We start from the raw sequence: 15130 nt of genomic DNA on the forward strand, positions 1-15130 counted from the left end.
TCCTCCCAGGTTCAGGCAATTTTCCTGCCTCAGCCTGCCTACAGGCATGCGTCACCACACTTGGCTAATTTTGCATTTTTAGTAGAGACGGGATTTCACTATGTTGGCCAGGCTGGTCACAAACTCCTGACCTCAGATGATCCACCCGCCTTGGCCTCCCAAAGTGCTGGGATCCCAGGTATGAGCCGCCATGCCTGGCCTACTTTTTTTTTTTTTTTTAATGGAAACATATTTAAAGACATTTTTACATTACTTTGTTCTATGAATATGAGGTAATTTTACTCATGTAATTAATATATTGAAACTTTGTTGTCATTTTTTCCATAAGTAAATTATATAAACATAGACTGAATAAAAACTACCTCTTAAAGAAATCAGTATCATAGCATCTGTGTGGCAAAGTCTAGAACTATAGAAAGGATATGATTTGTGTTTTCTCTAGGTGCTGGGAAGTAGTTATTTCAGATAACCATTAGAGAAGAAACTATTGTTTCTTCTCTCAAGCTTCCTGAAAATAGTATAAAGTGTTCTAACCTCTATTCCTAAGATCAGCAAAGAAGACATAAAGGTTAAATGCTCTCGCAAAGCAATCTAACAAAAGGCAAGGTTCAGCAACCAGGGCGATGTAACATACAAATTGCATAAGCGAGCTGAAAAGGTGGTGAGAATCTCCTTTCCATCAAAGAGCTTCCTTCTATCACACTGACGGTTGTACTCACCTGGCTAGTCCCAGGTTTACTTTGGCACAGGTAAGACATACATGTGTTTTGTGGGTTTGTTTACATAAAAACCTATCCCTATTAGGTTATCCTTTAAAATTAATTAAATTACATTTTTATTCTACAAAAGGATATAAGGTTGTTCATCACAGGTTAACAGAGTGCTCTGTGTACACCCATCCTGGAAAATAGATGGCTGCCTGTAGTGCTGACAAGGTTTCACACTGTCACACAAACATTCATTTTCTTTTTGGCATCATTTCTTCTTATTTAGGTTATTTTCCCATTACTCTAAGTTTCCCACCCTCTCGTTTTTGGACTTCATTCTGTAGAAGAATCAGATTCCTATAACTACGTGTGTGTATGTAGATAAATAAATATACACATACATGGATACACAAACATAAATAAATGCTCACTGATCACGTATTTGGACCTAACAATATTTATTGACTGCCTGTTGGATTTGGAGGGAAGACAAAATGCACAAAGCATGGTGGAGGGGAGTCTTGGCCAAGAGCCAAGTGCTTATGGGGAAACCTGAATTCTAGGCCTAGCCCTAGCCCTACAGTGGAACACTATGACTTGTGGACCTCAGTTAACCCAGGTGTAAAACGAAACAGATGAGAACATGAAGTAACACATGCTTAGTAAACATCCTGGTGTAGAAAGTTGGGTGGGTTGAGTTCTAGAGACACTGCAAGCCAGGCTCCACTGTGCATCCCATATCAGAAATGAAGACATTGCCAGACAGCCCAGCCCATGCTACAGTCATGCATATCTGGGAAATATTTAGACCAGAACAACTAAGATTGTCCTTTTCCCCCCACTATATTGTATTCTACACAGGTAATGACAGCAAGTCACTCAAAAATGTAAAGGCAAGAGTATCGTTGGTCTATGTCAGGCAGTAATTCCAAGAGAAAAGAGACCTCCACAGAGGGAGGAGATGTGGAGAACACTTGTGATGTTACCAGCAATTCTATTTTATTACGTAAGGAAGAAATGTGTTTCTTATAACATCACTTTCAATTGTGAATGATGTCGGATTATTTGAAACTGACCGCCTATATGAGGCCATCAAACTGTAAAAGTTTCTGTTCCAGGAATAATCAAGCCTTTTTCAGAATATTGACAATTTAATTTCTTTCTATGTCAAACTTTTGATCATTCCTTCAACTGAATCATTAATGGTTTCCAAGAACAAATCCCAAAGACCAATTTTACTGCAATTTCATTTCTCAAGGCAACACATGCAGTACATACGATGTTAATTTTTAAGTGGGGCTCAAAATAGGAAAAACTATAAATTTTAATACATAAAAATATTGCATATATTTTGGTAAATGTACCATCTGTACTTAGTAAAGTGCTAATATGAAGTTAATAAAAATTATGTATTTAGCAGAAGAGTGAACGAAGGATTAACTTAAAGTTATTTCAAGATGTTCTGTGTGATTTTCAGTATAGAAATTCATATTTAAGTATAACTTTAAATATAAAATTAAATTATTTTGATTCCATGAATTTTCTGTGAGGTTTTAGTCAAGGATAAAAATAAGGAAAACTGGAAACTTTGTTGATAGTTATATTTTTAAAGAACTGTTAAAGGCAGTATCAGCTGTGCCAAATTTAAGTAGTATGTTCTTAGGTACGTTATGAAGCATCTGTCTCAGATTTCTTATGTATGAAATAATATTCTTCTTCATTTGGTAGTGTGTAGTAGACAGAATTCTAAGATGTCTCCATGACCTCTACCACTGATGTTACTCTCAAGGTTATGTAACATTACATGACAAAAGAGATTGTGTAGCTGTAGTTAAAGTTACTAACCATTTGACCTTAATATAGAGACGTTATCTGGGTGGGCCTAACTTAATCGCACTAGAGTTTCAACTGGCTGGCAGTAGACGAGGAAGTTAGAAAGAGTTGAACCCTGCAGGGGTGGTATTTGATGTATAAGAAGTTCTGGCCTTTGAAGATGGACGAGTCAAAGGCAGGAAATGTGGGAGGCCTCTGCAAACTGAGGGCAGCCCTCCACTGGCAGCGTGTGGGACACAGCCAGGGACAATGGAATTGGTCCAATAGCCTGAATGAGGCTAGATGACTTGGGCTGCAGAGGAGGACACAGTCTGGCTGAGACCCTGAGCTGAGAAGCCAGCCAGGCTGTGCTCAGGCCCTAATCTACATTGCAAGACAGCAAGTAGGAGTCGTTTTAAGCAGCTAAGTTTGTGATAATTTGTTAGTCAGCAGCTGAAAATGAATATATAGCTTTCAAGATGGTCTGATACAAATGAAGTAAACCCTCAGAGCCCTGTGTCTGTATAAGTGTGTGTTTAATAAATGTAGTTCCTTCTCTTCCGCTACTGGACTATATATATATATATATACACACACACACACATATATATATGTATATGTATTCATATATATATATATGAATATCTCACACTCTAATTTCAAACCTAAGCTTTCATGGCAAGCTATGCTTTGTTGATGAACTTTCTGACAAATGAATTACTATGAGCACATAACTCTCTATACATTATAAGTAAAAATAATCATGAGACCTCAGAACTCACATTCAGGCAGGTCTCCAACTTCCTAACCCAGTGCTTGGGTTTTAGAGAGAAAGTGTACTTCATTTGAAGGCTAATAAAATAAGCATAAAGTACATGCAAAGACATGAATGTCTCAATATCATATTTATGCGCATATATACCATATGCACATAAATGTATACACACAGGTACATATATAAACTTAACATGTTTGTTAACAAAATAAGCAGACCTTGGACTTTTTTTTAAAAGGGAAATTCATTGTCAGTATTTTTTGGAGCTATCTCTTCTCTTACATTTATATGATTCCTTATAAAATTCTGTTCATTTCACAACTGTAATGAAGTGAGTTTGCTTAATAGTTCCTGTTTTGTGTGATACAGTTCATACAATGACTTCGTAGGATCATCAAGAAAGTATAAATTAGTATTAAAATATATTCTCAGCCATCCAAAGGTTGTATTCATTTCATAGACTATCAAAATCAAATCAAAAGCCTTGAGGAAAGTTTCAGGCAAGAAAACAAATGGTGTAAATCATGAGTCGCTTCAAAATGTCAACACATCTGTTAAAACTAAGGAAAGCTGGAGTCATATATACATATATGTGTATAAGCTACAATATAAAAATGAGAATAAAAAAGGCATTTGCATGTTTTCATCAGTGAGAAAGTATATTGCACTGGCATGCCTTTGATGGGGTTCAGGACACGCTACCCAAAATATGACATCTTGGCATTTGAGAAAACAGCAGAAGCAGAAAGGTCACTCACATCTTCCCCTGTCTCTTTCCTTTGAGGCTGGTTATAAAACCTAGGAAGAATGTTCAGAGCTTACCCCGAAGCAGGTCATAATATTCTTATGCACTCCCCCATACCCAGAAGAAAGGAGCAAAAGACACAGGGAACCCAAGAAGAACCTGAACAAACAGACCTTGTTATGTTTCCCCAAGTCCATACCAATAGGTCATACTGTTTTGTCCTCCTATTTCTTCACATTGTGTACTCTTAACATTAAACCTGACATAAAAATACTCAGGTTTACCTGCTCTTTTAGGGGGATGCCTTCATTTTTGTGTGAAGGCTCCAGTGTCACATAAAACTTATATTAAATAGATTTGCATGCTTTTACTCTTGTCATTTGTTATAGGCGCCTCAGCCATGAACCTAGTATAGAGGAGGAAAAATATATTCCATCTACATTATAGACATTTTATTAATAACGTTCTCAAATTTACTTCCTTTTAAACAGTGGCCCAGGATTATTGGAAACTGCATCAAGAATTAAACTATCACAAAAGCCTGTCCTAGAAGAGCTGCTAAGAACAGGATGTTTTTGTTCCTAATGATTGAATAGTCATTTTTAAGAGACTCTTCTATAGCACATATATCAGGAGAAGAATGATGAAAGGCACATTATGTGCTAGACACTACACATAATGTTTGACTATTTCTGGTGAAATAAGGCTCTTTTTGCTGGGATCCATAGAACAGAACAGGGTTGGCCTTTCTGAGAGAGAAGAGGGCACTTCTTAGAGCGGTGGTGCTGAGCATGGCATCTTCCAACCTCCCAGGGTCCCAGGGCAGGCATGGATACCCTCAACCATTTGCAAGTTTTGGTGGGTAGTTCCCTGCAGTTTGCTGGGGAGAGGAATTGTCATGCTCATGAGCTTCTGTAATACCAAAAAAGTTAATAGTCACCACCCTGGAGACATCGGAGAAGAAAAGAGCCTACATTCACTGAGGTCCAGTGATCTGTTTTGATTTTTTTTCTAAATTTTAATAGTCCATACTTCCCTTTCCTACATAATTTTGTACTGGTGAAATTGCAGTCTTTAAACAGAACCCCACCAGTGAAGATGCAAATGGGAGACAATGTGTGCATTTCACACACCTGTGTAACAACAGAGTCATTTTCTTTTCGGAACTATAGCACCAAATGCACCAGTGAATGACTTTGGTGATGCAACGGTATAACAGGATAAGACAATCTTGCAAAGCAAGATGGTGGCTTACACCTGTAATGTCATTGCTTTGGGAGGCAGAGGCAGGAGGCTCACTTGAAGCTTGGAGTTTAAGATCAGTCTGGGAAACGAAATGAGACCCCATCTCTACCAAAAAAAATAATTTTTAATTACTTGGGCATGGTAGTGCCAACTCCATGGGAGGCTGAGGCAGGGGGATTGCTTGAGCCCAGGAGTTCAAGGCTGCAGTGAGCTATGTTCATACCACTGCACTCCAGCCTGGGTGAAAAGACGAGACCTTGTCTCTAAAATAAATAAATTAATTAATTTAAAAAATAGTAGGCAAAGCAAAAGAAACAAAAGGTTAAAGCCATACGATCAGTAGTTATTGCTTACAGGCCAATTATTTTTCTGCCCTTTCTTTGGGTTATGGAAAGCAACAAAAGCTTTTAGAGTTGGGAGTGGTATGATAATTATACTATTTTAGAAAGATGGATCCTTTGGTATTATATTGGCACACTGGGAATGTAAGAGAATATTGACAGGGAGATCAGTAAGTAGACCGTGGTCATGGAGCAGGCAGAATTTGTAGAGGTCTTATCTGCTTGGAAGCCAAAAAAATAAGAAGAGAAACAGAGAATGGGATTTGAGAAATGTTACCAACAATTGGCACAATACTACTTCCTGACTGGTTAGATAAGAATGGAGAGAAAAGAGAAGACTGAAAGATGCTGCTCCTCTGCTGAACCTGGATAACTGATGGATTAGTGTAAGGTGCCTTACATGCAGTATAAAATCTTTGATTTCAACAACAGCTGATATGTATAAGACATGCATACGATTACAAAAATGATACAAAGTTACTATTTTTGTCTTCAAAACAGCCAGTGTTGACCTTCTTTAAGTGTTATTCTATTAACTTTTATGATCTCCTTTTTTAAAGTAAATTATTTTAAAAATTAAAATTTCAAAAGAATCTATATTTTTTCACCAAACATCTCTCTAATGGGGCAATGAATGTATCAATTAAGAGTGTTTAAATGCAAATTATGTATCTCATCTCCAAGGTAATAAACTGTCATCTATCCTGGTGAGACAGGCAAAGTAACAGTATAATCATTGGTTCTGCACTTGAGAGACCAATTAAAACACAGTCAATCAATTTTGTCAACCTTGAGAGCCTGTGTGGACCCTCACACAATTATTAGGTAATATATTAGTTGTCTATTATTGCACAACAAATTACTCTAAAACTTCACAGCTTGAACAGTGGTTTTTTTTCTTTATCTCACAATTTCTGTGGGTCAGGAATCTGAGTGTGACTTAGCTTTGCCTCCAGCTCAAAGCATCTGATCTCCAGGTCTTCCAGGTAAAACATAGACTAAATTCGAATGTCAGATACACAGCAAATAATTTCTTGGTCTAAGTGTGTTTACAACATTGCATGAGACATACTCAAACTTTTAAAAATCATATTTATCTGAAATTCAAAGTTGTCAGGGTGTTCTGCATTTTTATTCACTAACCTTGTCCACCTTACTTATGATGTTGCATGAAAATGCTGGCTAAGCCTGCAGTGTTTAGACCTGATTGGGGCTGAAGGAGCCTCTTCAAGCTCACGCATGTGGCTGTTAGTGGGCTTCTCATAGGACATTGAGGTAAGGTCCTCAGGTCCCTGAGAGCTGCTCAACTGTGTCTCGGTTCTTTGTTTTACCACTTTGGCCTTTCCATAGGGCTGATCCCAACTCCCCAGCATGACGGATCCAAGAGAAAGTCCAACTGGGAGCCACTACCTGTTACTATCCTAAGCTCACCAGTGGCATCCCACCCCTTCTGCCATATTCTATTCTCTAGAAATGAGTCAGTAAGCCCAGCCCACACTCAGTGGGAAGAGATTACATAAGGAGATCAATACCACAAGGCAGAAATCGTGAGGGAACATCTCCAGGCAACCTACCACAGGCATATTCCCAATCAATTACATTTTCTGATGTCCAGAATAGCTATTAAACACATAACCTCATCCCTTTAATCAGAAAATTAAATTTTCTGATGTCCAGAATAGCATTAAACATATAACCTCATCTCTTCCTGGGGTTGTTCCTCCCTTCCCACAGAACATGTCCCAACAGGAAATAACAGACTACATAAGTAGATGCCAATGTATCTAGCATACACTCAGCTATTTGTATTTTTAGAATTGAACAATAAAAAAAAAACGTGGTTTCACATTGAAATACATACACATAAATTCAGGGTCTAATTTATTTAAAGCCTACCTTTCACGTAGGCTTAGTTCAAAAGAAGAAGATATTTATATGCCTGCTGTTTTGATGATTATAAGAAAAACTTCAACATATTGCATCTCATCTTTGTATAAAATATAACAGGAAATTAAACTCTTTAGAGGAAATATTTGCAGACTTCCCATCTGACAAGGGATTAATAATCAAATTGTATCAAGAGATAAACACATCATTTATAAAAAGTAAAAAAAATTGTGCATTTATATTTAAAATTTAAAAACATTCTATAGTCGGAAAGCCATATTTTTAACTTAGCTAATATAAGAATTTTAACTATTAGTTATTTTTTTACTGAAGAGGTCTGATTTGTTGACCCTAACAAGTCTATTTTCATTAAAAACAAAAAAAGAGAAATACATTGTTTCAATCCTCCCCCAAAATTTCCAAATTAACAAAAATTACCTTTCTTCTAAATATTACGTAAGATACAGAAGATTGTATTCACATTCTAGTTTTTCCCTGGGTTCCAGGAAATTATTTGAGCTTTCTGGTAATTTGAAATAATTGTTTTCTTCAACTGTGACTCACAAATAAGGAATACTGAGTATCTGCCCGGAAACTGCCAATTTAATACTTAAAAATTACAAAGTCACTTTTTTTCCTTCATAGCTGAGAATTATTTCGAGCACTATACTTTAAAATATCTTAATTACTGTGTCTCCTTGTCTATATAAATAATTATCCTAATTATTAATGCAGCTATAATTTTAGTAAACAGTATACAACTTTAAGAGTTAGAGAATAGGCTATTATTCTCAATGTTGCCTCAGTTTTCTTCTCTCAGGAAAGAAAGCATGACATATTGAATTTCTACTTTAGGCAATTTCCTCTAAAAACTCAACTACCCAGAAGGAAAGCTTTCTATCCTTTTCCTTGGTCAAAATTTAGCTGTTTTAGGATATCTACAGGCCATGAAGAGCTATTATCAGTATCTAAATTTGGATCTTGACTGTCAGTTTCTCATTGGCATTGCTTCGGAAAATGGTTAAGTGAAGTCACTCATTCTACTAATGAAACTGTTTTCTAAGGCCAGTGACTAGAAGATGAACCATGTAAACTATTTCGGCTTCTCTCCTCCATGTTCCCTGCTTCTATCTGGTCCCCACCCACCTACCATCAACCAATTTCTAGCTTTTTAATTACTCACCTGTTATTTTACAAAGTATCAGTGAGAGAGTTTATGGAAATGATTCTAACCTATAAGCATCAAATCAACATGACTTTAAAATAATAAGCAAACTGTAGGAGTTTAGCGGATGTGCTAGGCACTGGGTAAGTGCTTCACTTGTTCTGTCCTGAGTTCTCCCACAAATCCTTTTAGGTGAACGTTCATCCCACGTGTTATTATCTCTGTGCCTCTGACCTTGCTGCTTTAATAACTGAGAGAGAAAAAAACTGGTCAGAAGCCACCATATGTTTCCGTCTTATACCATGATTTATGAATAAAAGTAGTAGTTTCTACAGGATGTTCAGACATGGATCTAAAGTATCCATTGCCTTGCTAATCATAATCACATTGATGATCAGGTCACCAGTCAGGCATATTTGTGGTTTTAAGGATATTTCAAAGGTAGAGCCTACCATTGGCTGGATTGTTTTATAGCTTTTCTAGCCCCATTCATACTCAAAATAGGTCTTGATCGAATGTTAATTTTTGCCATTCCTAAACATGTGATCTAATGCTCTTCCATTTATCATCTGCCAAATTAGACTTTTTAAAAACTTGGAATCACTCTCGACAAGCCCGTATTATTTGCTTTTTGTTTACGGAGTGTATATGTAAAGAAGATAATGTAAGGCATCAGACTGTAAGCTCCCTGGAATTAAGGATTATATGGGGTTTTGTTTTTCCTCCTTTTGCTCTCTGACTGTATTATAGTCCTTAACACTCATAGCACCACCCATGTGATGGATGAAGAAATGAGTAAATGAATGAATCTACCATAGTTTATCATAATCTAGGAGCCTAGAGCAAAAATGAATGCCATATTTTCTGAATATATTAGTTAATTTTAGATGCCCAATAAAGTAGCTTGTTTATATAAAATGAAACTGCTTATCAGCTAATTAAGAGACATGCATTTAAAAAAAAAAATCTGATGACAGTATTTTTGCCTGATCCTATTAAGCTACAAACATGTAAAATGACTACGTATGAAGCATAAAAGCTTAAAGAATATGCTAGAAGAAGACCATTAGCTTTTAAAAATATTTTAAATATTTTTCACAATACATTGGAATTTGTTATCTTCTTTAAATATTCTACCAAACTTCCCCTTTTGCTCTACAAAATTATCCTTTCCATATTGCAGTGAGGTTACTAAAGAAAGTCAGAAATAATGATGATTGGCTTCAAAGAAAATGAATGTTATCTGTCCTTAACTGGTTACCTGCCTGTTCATTTATTCAGGCCTTTTCTTTTCTTTTCTTGTTTTTTTCATGAATTATCTGCAGTACCTCAAACTCCCAATTTCTACATCAGTTTCTAACTAAACTGAGATTAAGGCCATCTTAATTTGAGCTCTAATTTTCTTCTCCTTTCCTCAAAACATTCATCTACTCTGTACTTCCCCTGGACATGGAGGAGGAAATGGCTGCTTCATGCCTCAACCATTTCTCTGGGGTTTTTTTTTTGCTTTTTTTTGTTTTTTTTTTTTTTTTTTTTTTGCGGGGGTTTTCCTTTTTTTTCCCGGGCTGCGGGGGGTTGGTGCCATATTGGCTTACTGCGACCTCTGCCTCCCGGTTTCAAGCGATTCTTCTGTCTCAGCCTCCTGAGTAGCTGGAATTACAGGTGCATGCCACCATGCCTGGCTAATTTTTATATTTTTAGTAGAGATAGGGTTTCATCATATTGGTCAGGCTGGTCTCAAACTCCTAACCTCAGATGATCTGCTCGCCTTGGCCTCCCAAAGTTCTGGGATTACAGGCGTGAGCCACCGCACCTGGCGATGCCTCAACCATTTCTAAAGTAAAATTCTCCAGAGATATTCTTGATCCTTCTTCTTGTCATACTTACATCATCAATCATGTCCTATCTCTCTGTCTTTAATCCCTCTATCTCTAGGCACTGAACTTTGCCTACAAATGCTTCCTAGTCTTAAACACATGCTGCCCTCAATCTTGCTTTTTTGCAACATGCAGTTTTATCTCTTTCTCCTTTTCTATCATCAAACCCCATAATCTCCCTTTGCTACCTTCATTTCCTTTCCACCTGCTAAATAATATCTTGGAATCTACTCCCACAATTTAATAGAAATTACTCTTCCCAACATCTTCAGTTACCTTATAAATGTGAATTAGAATTGCGTTTGCTCAATTCTTATTCTGCTGCCTTCTATAGCACCAAAACTACTTTGTTTTCTTTTATAGAGATGGGGTCTTGCTATGTTTCCCAGGCTGGTCTCGAACTCGTGAGCTCCAGTGATCCTCCTGCCTTGGCCTCCCAGAGTGCTGGGATTACAGGTGTGAGCCATCATGGGTGGACACCTAAGCTAGTTTATTCTATATATTCTCCATCCTGCAGATAGACTGAACTATCACATGATCAATACTGTACTTTTTGTGTCTGAACATTAGAATTCTTTCATGTACAGTCTCCAACTGTTAAACTTCCCTCTTGACTTCATAGGGTCCAACTCAAATGCTTTCTTTCCCTGAAAATAATTTCTGACTACTCTGAAATTTCAAGGCTTGTAGTTTTTTCTCTTTTTAAAAACTCGAATTATGCTATTAGTTACTTGCACAAATGTTATATCTTACTTAGCTATATACTAAACCACATGAGGTTTGTTAAACTTTAGATATCATTTTTATCTTTTCACCAATACTGTGATAATCAGGTTTTCATCAAACGCTCAAGAGTGCCCCATGTTTAACCATTATGTAGTTCCTGACTGACTTAATGATACATGCAAACATTTTTTGATTAACTTCCAAAACATAATCACAGAAGGTCCCACCACAGTATAATCTAGAGGCTTAATGCCTTTATGTTTGATGGCAAACTATTCTTAGCATAAGATTTTTTCCAACTAGCTCATTTACCTTTATATTTATGAAACCTCAAGAAACTTAAGAGTCTTTCTATTCCGAATTACCACCTTTAGGCAAATTGTGACCAGTCAGCTCTAATTAAAGGGCAAATCGTCTTGAAAAAAAGTAGTTTGTATCCCTTTATTTGTACTCTTTCCCTGTGAACACTATGCGGGTATACACTTTTGTGTCAAACCTGAAAGTCCCACAACTCAAAATTGCATCCCTAATTTTTCTAATGGGCTAAAGGAAGGCACATGATCAAAAAGAGAATGTTGTATCCCTTTGTATTACAGTTTGGCATAATGGAGCATTATCTTTGTTTAATTAATTTAATATTTTCTATGAAATAAACTATGATGCATGTCCGTCTTTTTATATGTCTACAGCACATGCAAATATAAAGATCTATATCTATTCAGAGACTGCATTCCTATAAATATTCATTGGTGAATATTTAAATTTATTCCAAAAATATCTATTGAGTGCTTGACACATGCAAGGTACTGCTAAGTGCTTTGGGGGACATAAAAATGAATTAGACAAAAACCATGCTCTTAAGGGACTCACAATATATTACGGAATATAAGAAATACACACAAATAACTCTAGTACATGGATGACGATGATAAGTCCCATAAGAGCATTACTGATGAAATACCATGGGGATTCTTGAAATAATGAGGTACTTTGCACAGCAGGAAGGAGCAGAAAAACTATCACAGAAAATGTGGAACTTGAGCTGATCCTTTAGCAATTGGCATAATTTGAGCATGAGGGAAAAATATTTCAAGGAGAGGAATTGAAATGAGAAAAGTCAGAGAGGACATTCCAGAGTGTGATGGTCCTGCTATAGGCCTCATAATGCCGAAAGAAATAGAACACAGGGGCACAGAAAGGGCTGCCAAAAGTGACAGTAATTAGACTCTTGAGAAGGGATGAGTTATGTCTCCAGGCCTAAATATATGAAGGTGGTACATCCATTGTCCTGACTTCTTCGAACCTGACTGTATTTGTCCATTTTCACAATGCTACAAAGAACTGTCTGAGACTGGGTAATTTATAAAGGAAAGAGGTTTAATTGACTCACAGTTCAGAATGGCTGTGGAGGCCTCAGGAAACTTACAATCGTGGTGGAAGGGGAAGGGGAAGCAAGGCACCTTCTTCACAAGCTGGCGGGAAGGACAATGAATGCAGGAGGAACTACCAAACACTTATAAAACCATCAGATCTCATGAGAATTCCCTCACTGTCACGAAACAGCATGGGGGAACCACCCCCATGATTCACTTACGTCCACCTGTTCTCTCCCTTAAAACATGGGGATTATGGAGATCATAATTCAAGATGAGATTTTGGATGGGGACACAGCCAAACCATATCCTTGACCCAGAAAGCTTTTCATTCTGCATTGATGGTGTTGACCACTGAGCTGGTGCGTCTGCATGAGCAACAAGGGGAAGAAGCAGAGAAGGACGTATGCTTTCTGGGTTGTAAACTTACGTGGTATAATGCGTACCTAACTCTGCTGATTTGAGCAACCTCGTCCAAAGTCCAGGTTGTCATATGTACACCAATACTCCATCCCGGACTTTGAAGTCAGGTCTAACACATATGACAAATAATAGAGTGAATAATAGCAGCGATAAGTGAATACTTGTTATGAATGTTATCCGGAGAGCAAGGTCCTATAAGTAAAACATGAAATTTTACTTAAGTAGTACCTGAATTAGGGTCATAACAAAGAGTATGGACTTTGGAGGAAGCAATGAATAGGAGAGGGAGAGTTGGTGAACCTGTTGACTAAGAGGATATCGGCATCGTAGCCAGCTCCCAAGCTGGCCGCTAGTGAATCTGGCTTCATCATATCCCTATGTGGTTCCCTTCCACACTAGCAGGGTTAGACTGTTTAACCAGTGGAGTAGTTCAGTAATGACAGAGTGTGACTTCTTAGGTCAGGTCATCCTGTCCTCTTTGGGATCACTCACTCTGAGGGAAGCCAGCTGTAAGGACACTCAGGCCAACTTTTGGGGAGGCCCATGTGATGAGGTCCTGCGGCCGCTTGCCAACAGCCAGCACCAACTTGCCAGTCATGTGAGTGATCGATCTCAGAAGTGAATCCTTTGGCCCCTGCCAGATCTTGAGATGATTGAACCTCATGAGAGACCCTGTCCCTGTAGAAGCCATCTAATCTACTTCCCAAATCCTCTTATGGAAGTTGGGTAAGATAACAGATATTTATTCTTGTTTATGCCACTAAGTTTTGGGGGTAATTTTTAATGCAAAATAGCTAGATAATTCTTCCATTAAAGGGAAATAATTAAAAGTTATACTCGTCAGATTACACATTGTAGAAAAACTTGAGTATTAATTGGAAACATACTTCCAATTTTAGACAGAAACTGTCAGTACAGAGGAACTGACAGGTGCCCTAAGGAGTTGACTAGGAGTCCCTCAGTGGTGGGAGAACCTTGTTAGAACCACATTTGACACATTGAGATTATGATCATGCCCTAAAAGTGAATTGTCTGGCTGGCTGTATTGACTAACTAATATAATTATGCTGTATTCCTTGGGAATAGGGAGAGGGTTGTAAACCACTGGTGACATATTTATAAACAAGATCACCTTACATATGTGCCAACAAACATATACACAAGTGACATCAGCACAATGGTGGAGAACAGCAGCTCCAGATTCCTGTCTCTCCTCAGAGGCATCAAAAACAAGGAGAAACTGCCAGAGCAAACTTTATCATAACTCTTGAAAATAGGCCAAAGTTGATAGCAACCCAATGAATGCTGAATTTACAAAAAATTGGCAACACAAATGGGTTAAAAAAAATTTTAGTGGCACTTCAGGTTGCCCTTGCCTCAGCCGCTCCCTGGCCTGAGGGCAGTTTTGGACAGCATCCTGTGTTCCCAGTTTGCAACTCTGGTGTCTGGTTCTGGAGGAAGAAGAGCAGATCTTCTTTACAAATGATGATGTTCTAACCTGTCTAGGAGTTCCCTAAAAGACTGAAGAAAGACACTCATCTTTGTTTTGCCTGACAGATAAATCACTCAAGATGAAAAAGTGGTGGGCATTGCTCAAAAACATTATAAGACAAATGAAAAACCTACAGCCATGCAGGGCAAAGGATTATGGTTGATAGACGATCACAGCCTAATGTCTGGGAGAAAAATGGGGAAGCATTTCTTTGGGAAATCAGGCATTTGAAAACATTCAGATATACAGGGTGAATTTAGAAAGCTGCACATATGCCCAGGGAAGGGCATCTGCTTACAAAGACCCTGGAGAAGGGGGAGAATAGGATTTCCAGTTAGTATATTTAATACTTAAATGTCCAGTTTTCAACCAAAAAACGTCACAAAGTATACGAGTAAGCAGGAAAGCATGATTCATTCAAAGGAAAACAAAACAAATTGACAGAAACCATCCATGAGGAAGAAAGGAACTTACCAGCCAAAGACTTTAATTAAACTGGCTTAAATATGCTCAAAGAGCTAAAGGAAGCCAGGAACAAAGAACTAAAAGGAACCAGGAAACA

General features: G+C 37.6%; 1 protein-coding gene across 2 annotated transcripts in view; it reads right to left on the reverse strand.

Moving 5' to 3' along the window:
• The window catches only part of FAM155A (family with sequence similarity 155 member A), a 704134-nt gene that overhangs the window by 107558 nt on the left and 581446 nt on the right, over positions 1-15130 (reverse strand). The gene's annotated exons all lie outside the window — the stretch shown is intronic.

The sequence above is a fragment of the Papio anubis genome, chromosome 15, assembly GCF_008728515.1.
Source record: "Papio anubis isolate 15944 chromosome 15, Panubis1.0, whole genome shotgun sequence".
Taxonomy (NCBI): Eukaryota; Metazoa; Chordata; class Mammalia; order Primates; family Cercopithecidae; genus Papio; species Papio anubis.